The sequence below is a fragment of the Pleurodeles waltl genome, chromosome 8 (assembly GCF_031143425.1).
Source record: "Pleurodeles waltl isolate 20211129_DDA chromosome 8, aPleWal1.hap1.20221129, whole genome shotgun sequence".
Classification (NCBI taxonomy): Eukaryota; Metazoa; Chordata; class Amphibia; order Caudata; family Salamandridae; genus Pleurodeles; species Pleurodeles waltl.
In genome coordinates this window covers 467,875,362-467,889,027 of record NC_090447.1, presented here as the reverse complement: position 1 = coordinate 467,889,027, position 13,666 = coordinate 467,875,362, and positions in this window count along the sequence as shown.

Genomic DNA, 13,666 nt, shown 5'->3' with positions numbered 1-13,666 from the left:
CACTGACTCACTTGTGCATCATTGGAAGTGCTGAGGGATGACTGTGGTTCTGTTGTCCTTATCCTCATCTTCAGTCTCTTCATCCTCACTGTCATCAGGGTCTACTGTAGCCACAGAGGCATCTCCAGTCTCCTCCTCATGCAGAAAAGGTACATGGCGTCTGAGGGCTAGGTTGTGCAACATGCAGCATGCCACGACTATCTGGCAGACATTCGCGGGTGAGTAGCACAGGGATCCGCCTGTCAGATGGAGGAACCTGAACCTGGCCTTCAGGAGACCGAAGGTTCTCTCAATGATCCTCCTGGTTCGCCCATGTGCATCATTATAACATTCTTCAGCCCTTGTCCTGGTGTTCCTCATAGGGGTCAGCAGCCACAATAGGTTTGGGTACCCAGTCACCTGCAGGTATTGATGGACAACATTTAGCCACACACTATCCTATGAGGTTAACATCATAGACATACATTAACATACACTGGGTAGGTACCAAGGCTCTCCTATAAGCCACACCCTGTGCCTCTGTAGTTGGGCCATCATATTGCTGCTATTCCTCAGGACAAAGGCATCATGCACCGAACCAGGACACTTAGCACTGATGTGGGAGATGTACTGGTCCGCAAGGCACACCATCTGCACATTCATGGAGTGGAAACTCTTAAGATTCCTGTACACCTCTTCATTCTGGCGGGGGTGAAAAACGCAATTTGTGTACCGTCAATCGTCCCAATAATATTGGGGATAGGTCCCATTGCATAGAATCCAGCTTTCACAATGGTCAAATCTTCCACCTGGGGGAAAGCTATGTAGCTGCACATGTGTTTTACCAGGGCAGACAACACTCTTGCCAGCATGATTTTGAACATTGGCTGTGACATTCCTGCTGCCAAGCCCACCGTCACTTGGAAAGAACCTGTCACCAGGAAATGGAGCACTGATAGCACTTGCACAAGAGGGGGGATCTCAGTGGGATGACGAATAGCTGATATCAGGTCAGGTTCCAACTGGGCACACAGCTTTGTGATTGTGGCCCTGTCCAGTCTATAGGTGAGGATAATGTGCCTGTCCTTCAGTGTAGCTAAGTCCAGCAGGGGTCCGTACATAGGGGTATGGCTCCACCTCCTATTCATCCAGAGCGGTAGGTATCTAAGGGACACAAGAGTGAGTAGGCTGTCACAATTTGAACAACTAAACCACAAGAGCATTACACATGGTGCACCTATGTATTGGGTCATTGTAAATGTCGAAGTATGTGCCTATTTAACCTGTGATGCAGAAACGGTTGATAGGCCTGGTACACCCCCTGAAATGGCGACCACCTGTCCTGTATGGAGGGACAGGTGGAAGTGAGCTAATTCCGCTGACTTTGGGCATTGTGGCGGTAGGTGGTCTTGCACCGCCGTGAAATTGGATAATATTGGGCCCTATGAAGTACAGTGGCCAATGGGGATGTATGCCGGTGGTGACGGTGTGTACCACCACGGACGAGACAATCAATCCTCACTTGTATCCTGACCTTCAACAGGAGAAGACCGACGCTGCTGTGACCTGCATCTGGAACCTACCATGGCCTGTGTGACCGGGTAAAGAGCCCCAGCCTTCACTTCGGAGGAGTTGGAGCGACTAGTGCATGGGGTCCTACCCCAGTATGGACAGCTGTATGGGCCTCCAGTCCAACAGGTGAGTACACTTTGGGCACGATGCATGAGACATGGATGCATGGAGATGTGTGTAAAGGCATTGTGTAAGGGTGGGTGGGGGGATTGTCTGTTGGCAGTGTACATGTTGTGAGCTGGCCTATGTGTGTGCCAATGGTGATGAAATCGGGTACGGTGGGCCATGTGTGTGACAGGCTGGACTGTTTGTTTAATGGAGTTATCCTGTATGTGTTACCTCTGTAGGTCAGCACCCATCAAAAGAAGGGATTATGTCTTGCCATCGCAAAGGATGTGGGGACCCTGGGGGTTTATGGCAGGCCGAGCACCTACTGTCGCAAACGGTGGGAGGACCTGAGATGCTGGGCATGGAAGATTGCGGATGTCCAGCTGGGGATAGCCTCCCAATGAGGAAGGCGTGCCCGTTGGACCCTGACCCCCTGATGGCCCGTATACTGGCAGTGGTCTACCCTGAGCTGGATAGGCGATTGAGGGAATCACAGCAGCCACAAGGGGGTGAGTACAAGGTGTATCATTACAGATTTTGGCTGGTGGGGTAGTATCCGGGTGGTGGTTGTGTGTTAGTGGGTGCCCCTAAAGCCAGGCCAGACATTGCAGCCTGGGTTATCTCTAGTGTAATGGTTGCATGGCAAATACAGGTAACTTAGCTTGTTAGTAGTCACTTTCAGGCAGGGCACTGTGTAGTGCAATGCATATTGCTGAGGCTTCATCCCTATGTGTGACTGTGATGTGCATGCCAATAGTGGTGTTGGCGCAGTCATTGACCCCCTTTGTCTCCCCCCCTTTCTTGTTTCGTCATCCTGTCCTTGTGTGCATTAGCATCATCTGGCAGAGGAGCAGGGGCACCAGTGACAGAAGGAGCTGCATCCCACAGGTGCCAGGAGACAGAATCCACTGACGCTGTGGGATTGAGGGCAAGGGGAGCACCACGGCAGAGACTGAAGGAGATGACACAGACTCAGATACCTCCTCTGATGGGAGCTCCCTGGTGGTGGCAGACACCTCTGTGACCACCCCAGCTGCAGGTACATCTGCCATCCCCCGTACCAGCACTGTTCTCCCAGTAGCCCCTCAGCGAGTTGCCGTGCCCGCACGCCCAGGAAGGTGTGCATCTCCTTCGCCCCAGGCACCTCAGGCCCTGCCCCAGTGAGCCCAACTGCTCTGAGTGAGGAGGCTATTGAACTTCTGAGATCCATCTCTGTAGGGAAATCAACCATTGTGAATGCCCTCCAGGGGGCTGGCATCCCAGATGCAGCAATGCATTACTGGAGGACATTCTCAGTGGATGGGCGGCCCAACAGAGATCGATTCAGGCTCTTGCCTCCTCTCTGATGTAAGCCATTGTCCCTGTTTCTGCCGTCCACCCTCCATCTTCCACTTCCTAGTCCCAATCCCCTCAACCCCAAACCATCCCAGGCACTCATACAGACGAGCATGCACACAAGACAACACACAAGAGTGGCACAGGCAAACACAAGCACCACATTTCATCCCAGAGCACTCAAGCAACACCAGACAGTTGCAGACATGACCGCATCCACTACCTCCACTGTCTCCCCATCCTCCTCCACCTCCCTCCCAGTCATGTCCACACTCACACCTGCATGCACTACATCTACATCGACATCCACTACAAGCATCACCACACTAAGTAGAACACACACCTCACTGGCAGAGACCTCCACAACAGCCATGCACGCGTCCCTTGTGTCCTCTCCCACCGTGTCTGTGTCCCCCTAAAGTACACAAATGCAAGCATTCACACAACTAACAGCCATCCACGTCAAATCAGTTTACTGCCCATGCACCTGCACCCAAGTCCAGCAGACATACAACTCCAACAACCACTCCCTCATCCTCCACTCCCATTCCCCCTCTCTCCTCCCGCCCCAATGTCCCTAAAAAGCTTTTCCTTTCCCAATTTGACCTCTTCCCTACTCCTCCCCCTCCTGCCCATATGAGCAGGGTACCAATAACACAGCCCAACACCTCTGTCAAACAGTCCATGGGGACAGTGGTAGCACCACCCACTCGTGGTGGGAAGGATACCACACCTCTATCATAGAAGGGAAAGGAGCCAGCACCACCAGGGAAGAATGGAAAGGGGCCTGCAACACCTGTAAAGAAGGGGAAGGGGCCTTCACCACCTGGAAAGAAGGGGAAGGGGCCTGCACCGCCAGGCAGAGAGGGGAAGAGCCCATCCACCCCTGCCAGGAAAGGTAAGGGATCCACTCCCCAAATACAGGAGGAGACAAATCACTCTACGCCAGCGGAGGCTGTCAGGCTGACACTGCCACCACCACCAGCTGTCAAGGGCCCCCCACCGCCAGCTGAGGAAGTGCAGTCATCAGAGAATGTAGAGGCTGCCCAGGAGGCTCCTCCATCCCCCACCACAGTGCAGCCATCAGAGAGTGCAGAGGCGGCCCAGGAGGCTCCTCTATCCATCACCACGGTGCAGCAATCAGAGAGTGCAGAGCCTGCCCAGGAGGCACCTCCAACCACCACCAAGATGCAGCCGTCACGCCAGCGGATGCCATGTAGGCCACACTCCAGGGGCTGCTGTGAGAGTTTCTCCCTCCAGAACCAGTGGGCAAGTCACCCACTCCAGAGACTGTGACCTTGCACTCCCCAGGACAGAGAAATGGTCATGTACCCCCTCCAGAACAAGTGGGAAAATCACCCACTCACGGTACTGTGGCCTTCACTCACTAGGACAGAGGAATGGGCATGCTGCCCCCTGAAGAAACAATGGGTAAATCACCCACTCCAGAGACGTTGGCCTTGCACTCCCCAGCAGAGAGAAATGGGCATGTTGCCCCCTCCAGAACCAGTGGGCAAGTCACCCACTCCAGAGACTATGGCCTTGCACTCCCTAGGACAGAGCAATGTCCATGTTGCTCCCGCCAGAACCAGTGGGCAAACTACCCACTCCAGACACTGTGACCTTGCACTCTCCAACAGAGAGAAATGGGCCTGTTGCCCCCTCCAGAATCAGTGGCCAAATCACCCACTCCAGAGACTGTGACCTTGCACTCCCCAGGACAGAGAAATGGGCATGTTGCCCTTGCAGAACCAGTGGGCAAATCAACCACTCCAGAGACTGTGGCCTTGCACTCCCCAGGACAGAGCAATTGGCATATTGCCCCCTCCAGAACCAGTGGACAAATCACCCACTCCAGAGATTGTGGCCTTGCACTCCCTAGCTGAGTAAAATGGGCATGTTGCCCCCTCAGAACCAGCGGGCAAGTCACCCACTCCAGAGACTGTGGCCTTGCACTCACCAGGACAGAGCAATGGGCATGTTGCCCCCTCCAGAACCAGTGGGCAAATCACCCACTCCAGAGAGTATGGCCTTGCACTCCCCAGGACAGATAAATGGGCATGTTCCCCCTCCAGAACCAGTGGCCAAATCACCCACTCCAGAGACTGTGGCCTTGCACTCCCCAGCACAGAGAAATAAGCATGTTTCCCCCTCCAGAACCAGTGGGGTAGTTCCCATATTCAGCTGAGGTGCCACCCATCCCCCTGAGGTACCTTCCCACTTGCTAAATGATGCCCCTGCAGTGTTCTCTATGGATGTGTCAGGATACAGGTTGGGCCTTGGACTATGCCCTGTGGCCTTTCGTGCCCTTATGACTTTGGCTGGGCCTTTATGTACATCTGTAAATATATTTGGTTTGTGTGGTGGGTTTTGCTATGCCAATACATTGTTAGTACTCTAGCATTATGGTCCGTGTTTTAGTATGCCGTGTGTCATGTGCCATTGCTTTACGTGTGCAGCTGGTTATGTGCATGGTGTGTGTATGTCAGGTGTGTGTCGTGCGTGTGTGTGTGTCACTCTTGTTTTCCTCCCACCCTCACTTGTGTGCTAGGCGGCTGTACTCACCGTCATCGTCTTCGTTGGCGTTGGTGTTCCAGGTGGAGCATAACGTAGAAGATCAGGAAAACTTGCAGTTCGGGTTCCATGGCGGTGTGGTTCTTCCCTGTGTCTCCAATGGTGAGTCCATTCACTTCTGAGCTTTGTTTCCACCAGGCTTTTGTTGTCATTGGTACCACCCCAGAAAAGGTGGCAGTTTCCTGTTTCTTAATATGGTGGGTGGTACTTTGTCTTCTGCCTGGCTGTTGTTGGCTACCACCGTGGTGAATGTTGTTTCTGCCCTGGCGGTTGGTGTGGTACATTGGCTGTCCATGGGAGTTATCATCACCATGGTCATAATTTGGTGGAAGTTACCGCCATCCTGTTTGCTGTATTACCACCACTTTATCACTCATCACCAGGGTCGTAATGAGGGCCTTTGTCTGGGGACTAACAATTCCAGTGGGATTTAAACATCAGGAAACTATGATAAAATACACAGAAGAGGATGTTATCATCACCTAGGAGAAACCTGAACAGCCCAGTGGTAATAGATTGTCATTGTAAATGTTTGCTACCCTTGTAGCAACAAATTATATGCGAACTGTGAAAGCTGTGTGCACGGTGTTGCCCGGTAAAAACTAGACACTTACAGGCTGATTAGGAGCAGATTACCTCAAAATGGTCAATAAAGATATTTGAAAAAAAGTGGGGTATCTTCAAAGCAGTCACTAGAAGTGCACATGTCCGCTCGCACATGTCTGCTTTCTTTCTCAGCTCTGGTTACAGACTATCAGTAGGGGGTAATCAGCCCATTATGTGGGACAGAGGACACTGCCTAGTCAGGTGTAAGTGTCAGCTCCCACTGCTTGCGGCTTCTTAGTGTTCATTTGCATGCACCGTTAATGCCAAGTTTTACCCCATCATCCACCTCCTATGCATCACTTTAGAAAGAAGGATGCACATTTGCTTTTATAACCTGGGAGTGAAAAGAGGATTTCAAGTTTAAGACAACTAAATTAGCGGAAATGAGAAATAAACATATTTGGGTATGCCCATATTACTGTAATTTCTATTTCATGACCAAAAATTCCTTTTGCTTTGCCTATGAAGCCTCTACACCTCTGGCAGGTTTTCCTTGAATGTTGGAAACATCCTGATCCTAAGCAGAATATGCTTGAGATCTGACATTCTAATCCAACAACTTAAAGTTGATATGTCTCTTTTTACAATTTGAGGGGCCTGTATATGAGACAAAGAATCCGTTACACAAAACTCTTGGAAACCGTCACTTGGAAAGAACCTGTCAGCAGGAAATGGAGCACTGATAGCACTTGCACAAGAGGGGGGGTCTCAGTGGGATGACGAATAGCTGATATCAGGTCAGGCTCCAACTGGGCACACAGCTTTGTGATTGTGGCCCTGTCCAGTCTATAGGTGAGGATAATGTGCCTGTCCTGCAGTGTAGCTAAGTCCAGCAGGGGTCTGTACATGGGGGTATGGCTCCACCTCCTATTCATCCAGAGCGGTATGTATCTAAGGGACACAAGAGTGAGTAGGCTGTCACAATTTGAACAACTAAACCACAAGAGCACTACACATGGTGCACCTATGTATTGGGTCATTGTAAATGTCGAAGTATGTGCCTATTTAACCTGTGATGCAGTAACTGTTGATAGGCCTGTTACCCCCCCTGAAATGGCGACCACCTGTCCTGTATGGAGGGATAGGTGGAAGTGAGCTAATTCCACTGACTTTGGGCATTGTGGCGGTAGGTGGTCTTGCACCGCTGTGAAATTGGATAATATTGGGCCCTATGGAGTACAGTGGCCAATGGGGATGCATGCCGGTGGTGACGGTGTGCACCGCAGCGGACGAGACAATCAATCCTCGCTTGTATCCTGACCTTCAACAGGAGAAGACCGACGCTGCTGTGACCTGCATCTGGAACCTACCATGGCCTGTGTGACCAAGTAAAGGGCCCCAGCCTTCACTTCGGAGGAGTTGGAGCTACTAGTGCATGGGGTCCTACACCAGTACGGACAGCTGTATGGGCCTCCAGTCCAACAGGTGAGTACACTTTGGGCACGATGCATGTGACATGGATGCGTGGAGATGTGTGTAAAGGCATCGTGTAAGGGTGGGTGGGGGGATTGCCTGTTGGCAGTGTACATGTTGTGAGCTGGCCTATGTGTGTGCCAATGGTGATGAAATTGGGTACAGTGGGCCACGTGTGAGACAGGCTGGACTGTTTGTTTAATGGAGTTCTCCTGTCTGTATTACCTCTGTAGGTCAGTGCCCATCAAAAGAAAGGATTATGTCTTGCCATCGCCAAGGACGTGGGGACCCTGGGGGTTTATGGCAGGCCGAGCACCTACTGTCGCAAACGGTGGGAGGACCTGAGATGCTGGGCATGGAAGATCGCGGAGGCCCAGCTGTGGATAGCCTCCCAATGAGGAAGGCGTGCCCGTTGGACCCTGACCCCCTGATGGCCCGTATACTGGCAGTGGTCTACCCTGAGCTGGATAGGCGATTGAGGGAATCACAGCAGCCACAAGGGGGTGAGTACAAGGTGTATCATTACATATTTTGGCTGGTGGGGTAGTATCCGGGTGGTGGTTGTGTTAGTGGGTGCCCCTAAAGCCAGGCCAGACATTGCAGCCTGGGTCATCTCTAGTGTAATGGTTGCATGGCAAATACAGGTAACCTAGCTTGTTAGTAGTCACTTTCAGGCAGGGCACTGTGTAGTGCAATGCATATTGCTGAGGCCTCATCCCTATGTGTGACTGTGATGCATGCAAATAGTGGTGTTGGCGCAGTCATTGACCCCCTTTGTTTCCCCCCTTTCTTGTTGTGTCATCCTGTCCTTGTGTGCATTAGCATCATCTGGCAGAGGAGCAGGGGCACCAGTGACAGAAGGAGCTGCATCCCACAGGAGCCAGGAGAGAGAATCCACTGACGCCGTGGGATTGAGGGCAAGGGGAGCACCACGGCAGAGACTGAAGGAGATGACACAGACTCAGATACCTCCTCTGATGGGAGCTCCCTGGTGGCGGCAGACACCTCTGTGACCACCCCAGCTGCAGGTACATCCGCCATCCCCCGTACCAGCACTGCCCTCCCAGTAGCCCCTCAGCAAGTTGCCGTGCCCGCACACCCAGGAAGGTGTGCATCTCCTTCGCCCCAGGCACCTCAGGCCCTGCCCCAGTGAGCCCAACTGCCCTGAGTGAGGAGGCTATTGAACTTCTGAGATCCATCTCTGTAGGGAAATCAACCATTGTGAATGCCCTCCAGGGGGCTGGCATCCCAGATACAGCAATGCATTCCTGGAGGACATTCTCAGTGGATGGACGGCCCAACAGAGATCGATTCAGGCTCTGGCCTCCTCTCTGATGGCAGCCATTGTCCCTGTTTCTGCCGTCCCCCCTCCATCTTCCACTTCCTAGTCCCAATCCCCTCAACCCCAAACCATCCCAGGCACTCATACAGACGAGCATGCACACAAGACAACACGCAAGAGTGGCACAGGCAAACACAAGCACCACATTTCATCCCAGAGCACTCACGCAAACACCAGACAGTTGCAGACATGACCGCATCCACTACCTCCACTGTCTCCCCATCCTCCTCCCCAACCCAGTCATGTCCACACTCACACCTGCATGCACTACATCTACATCAACATTCACTACAAGCATCACCACACCAAGTAGAACACACACCTCACTGGCAGAGACCTCCACAACAGCCATGCACGCGTCCCTTGTGTCCTCTCCCACCGTGTCTGTGTCCCCCCTAAAGTACACAAATGCAAGCATTCACACAACTAGCAGCCATCCACGTCACATCAGTTTACTGCCCATGCACCTGCACCCAAGTCCAGCAGACATACAATTCCAGCAACCACTCCGTCATCCTCCACTCCCATTCCCCCTCTCTCCTCCCACCCCACTGTCCCTAAAAAGCTTTTCCTTTCCCAATTTGACCTCTTCCCTACTCCTCCCCCTCCTGCCCATATGAGCAGGGTACCAATAACACAGCCCAACACCTCTGTCAAACAGTCCATGGGGACAGTGGTAGCACCACCCACTCGTGGTGGGAAGGATACCACACCTCTATCACAGAAGGGAAAGGAGCCAGCACCACCAGGGAAGAATGGAAAGGGGCCTGCACCACCTGTAAAGAAGTGGAAGGGGCCTTCACCACCTGGAAAGAAGGGTAAGGGGCCTGCACCACCAGGCAGAGAGGGGAAGAGCCCATCCACCCCTGCCAGGAAAGGTAAGGGATTCACGCCCCAAATACAGGAGGAGACAAATCACTCTACGCCAGCGGAGGCTGTCAGGCTGACACTGCCACCACCACCAGCTGTCAAGGGCCCCCCACCGCCAGCTGAGGAAGTGCAGTCATCAGAGAATGCAGAGGCTGCCCAGGAGGCTCCTCCATCCCCCACCACAGTTCAGCCATCAGAGAGTGCAGAGGCGGCCCAGGAGGCTCCTCCATCCATCACCATGGTGCAGCAATCAGAGAGTGCAGAGCCTGCCCAGGAGGCACCTCCAACCACCACCAAGATGCATCCGTCACCGCCAGCGGATGCCATGTAGGCCACACTACAGGGGCTGCTGTGAGAGTTGCTCCCTCCAGAACCAGTGGGCAAGTCACCGACTCCAGAGACTGTGACCTTGCACTCCCCAGGACAGAGAAATAGTCATGTGCCCCCTCCAAAACAAGTGGGAAAATCACCCACTCACGGTACTGTGGCCTTCACTCACTAGGACAGAGGAATGGGCATGCTGCCCCCTCAAGAAACAATGGGCAAATCACCCACTCCAGAGACGTTGGCCTTGCACTCCCCAGCAGAGAGAAATGGGCATGTTGCCCCCTCCAGAACCAGTGGGCAAGTCACCCACTCCAGAGACTATGGCATTGCACTCCCCAGGACAGAGCAATGTCCATGTTGCCCCCGCCAGAACCAGTGGGCAAACTACCCACTCCAGACACTGTGACCTTGCACTCCCCAACAGAGAGAAATGGGCCTGTTGCCCCCTCCAGAATCAGTGGCCAAATCACCCACTCCAGAGACTGTGACCTTGCACTCCCCAGGACAGAGAAATGGGCATGTTGCCCCTGCAGAACCAGTGGCCAAATCAACCACTCCAGAGACTGTGGCCTTGCACTCCCCAGGACAGAGCAATTGGCATATTGCCCCCTCCAGAACCAGTGGACAAATCACCCACTCCAGAGACTGTGGCCTTGCACTCCCTAGCTGAGTAAAATGGGCATGTTGCCCTCTCAGAACCAGCGGGCAAGTCACCCACTCCAGAGACAGAGGCCTTGCACTCACCAGGACAGAGCAATGGGCATGTTGCCCCCTCCAGAACCAGTGGGCAAATCACCAACTCCAGAGAGTATGGCCTTGCACTCCCCAGGACAGATAAATGGGCATGTTCCCCCTCCAGAACCAGTGGCCAAATCACCCACTCCAGAGACTGTGGCCTTGCACTCCCCAGCACAGAGAAATAGGCATGTTGCCCCCTCCAGAACCAGTGGGGTAGTTGCCATATTCAACTGAGGTGCCACCCATCCCCCTGAGGTACCTTCCCACTTGCTAAATGATGCCCCTGCAGTGTCCTCTATGGATGTGTCAAGATACAGGTTGGGCCTTGGACTATGCCCTGTGGCCTTTCGTGCCCTTATGACTTTGGCTGGGCCTTTATGTACATCTGTAAATATATTTGGTTTGTGTGGTGGGTTTTGCTATGCTAATACATTGTCAGTACTCAAGCATTATGGTCCGTGTTTTAGTATGCCGTGTGTCATGTGCCATTGCTTTACGTGTGCAGCTGGTTATGTGCATGGTGTGTGTATGTCAGGTGTGTGTCGTGCGTGTGTGTGTGTCACTCTCGTTTTCCTCCCACCCTCACTTGTGTGCTAGGCGGCTGTACTCACCACCATCGTCTTCGTTGGCGTTGGTGTTCCAGGTGGAGCATAACGTAGAAGATCAGGAAAACTTGCAGTTCGGGTTCCATGGCGGCGTGGTTCTTCCCTGTGTCTACAATGGTGAGTCCTTTCACTTCTGAGCTTTGTTTCCACTAGGCTTTTGGTGGCATTGGTACCACCCCAGAAAAGGTGGCAGTTTCCTGTGTCTTAATATGGTGGGTGGTGCTTTGTCTTTTGCCTGGCTGTTGTTGGCTACCACCGTGGTGAATGTTGTTTCTGCCCTGGCGGTTGGTGTGGTACATTGGCTGTCCATGGGAGTTATCATCACCATGGTCATAATTTGGTGGAAGTTACCGCCATCCTGTTTGCTGTATTACCACCACTTTATCACTCACCACCAGGGTCGTAATGAGGGCCTTTGTCTGGGGTCTAACAATTCCAGTGGGATTTATGCATCAGGAATCTATGATAAAATACACAGAAGAGGATGTTATCATCACCTAGGAGAAACCTGAACAGCCCAGTTGTAATAGATTGTCATTGTAAATGTTTGCTACCCTTGTACCAACAAATTATATGCAAACTGTGAAAGCTGTGTGCATGGTGTTGCCCGGTAAAAACTAGACACTTACAGGCTGATTAAGAGCAGATTACCTCAAAATGTGTCAATAAAGATATTTGAAAAAAAAGTGGGGTATCTTCAAAGCAGTCACTAGAAGTGCACATGTACGCTTTCTTTCTCAGCTCTGGCTCCAGACTATCAGTAGGGGGTAATCAGCCCATTATGTGGGACAGAGGACACTGCCTTGTCAGGTGTAAGTGTCAGCTCCCACTCCCTCTTCTTGCGGCTTCTTAGTGTTCATTTGCATGCACCGTTAATGGCAAGTTTCACCCCATCATCCACCTCCTATGCATCACTTTAGAAAGAAGGATGCACATTTGCTTTTATAACCTGGGAGTGAAAAGAGGATTTCAAGTTTAAGACAACTAAATTAGCGGAAAGGAGAAATAAACATATTTGGGTATGCCCATATTACTGTCATTTCTATTTCATGACCAGGAATTCCTTTTGCTTTTGCCTATGAAGCCTCTACACCTCTGGCAGGTTTTCCTTGAATGTTGGAAACATCCTGATCCTAAGCAGAATATTCTTGAGATCTGCCATTCTAATCCAACAACTTAAAGTTGATATGTCACTTTTTACAATTTGAGGGGCCTGTATATGAGACAAAGAATCCGTTACACAAAAACCTTTTCAAGGTATATGGAAATATCTCTATGTATGTTTAAAGGTTGTTCAAACTCATATTCATTCTGTTTTCAGGAAAAAAACAGAACTATTTCTTAAGATAAATAGGATTCAGAAGAGATTTTTGGCAGACAACCTAGACCTTATTGTAGAACATCTCTATCAAGAATAATTGTAGACAAAGCACTGAAATAACTATTGACCCCAATTCACTAAATCTACATGCACAACTTATAGCCATAAAGAAGGCAACTTTCTTAGGCAGACATGAGAGGGAAACAGAAGATAAGGACTCAAAAGTAGAGAACTCTGGTCCCCTGTTCTTCTCAGCTCTGGCACCAGACTATCAATAGGCGGTAATCAGCCTTTTGTGTGGGACAGAGAACTATGCCTATTCAGATATAAGTGTCAGTTCCCCCTCTCTCTTCCTGCCTAGGAATAGCTATCAGAATGCAGATAAATGCAGTTGAGTTCCCTGTCACGCCAGCCCTTCCTGTATTTGTGGCTGTCTAAGGGAAATGCACAAAGTGTAGCGGTCACTCACCCCAGATGTGTATTGGAGGCAGTCTGCAAGGCACACAGAGCAGTAAGAGCAGAGAAATGCCCTCTCTAAACACGTCATTTCTAAAATAGTAATATGAAATCCAACTTTAACATTAAATAGGATTTAGCGTTACCATTTCAAAGATATAAAACACGACTCAGCTACTCCTGTCTAATCAGGAATTCCAGCTTAAGAGTGTATTAAGATGATCCCAATGCTAGCCTATGAGAGGAGTAATCCACACAGTACTTAAAAACAAATGTAGTTGTCTGTCACTACGGGACATGAAAAACTTAAAAGGACATGTCCTACCTTTTACTTACACAGCACCTTGTCCTTAGTGATACCTTGGGCCTACTTTAGGGGTGACTTATGTGTACTGAAAGGGGAGTTCAAGACTTCAAAAG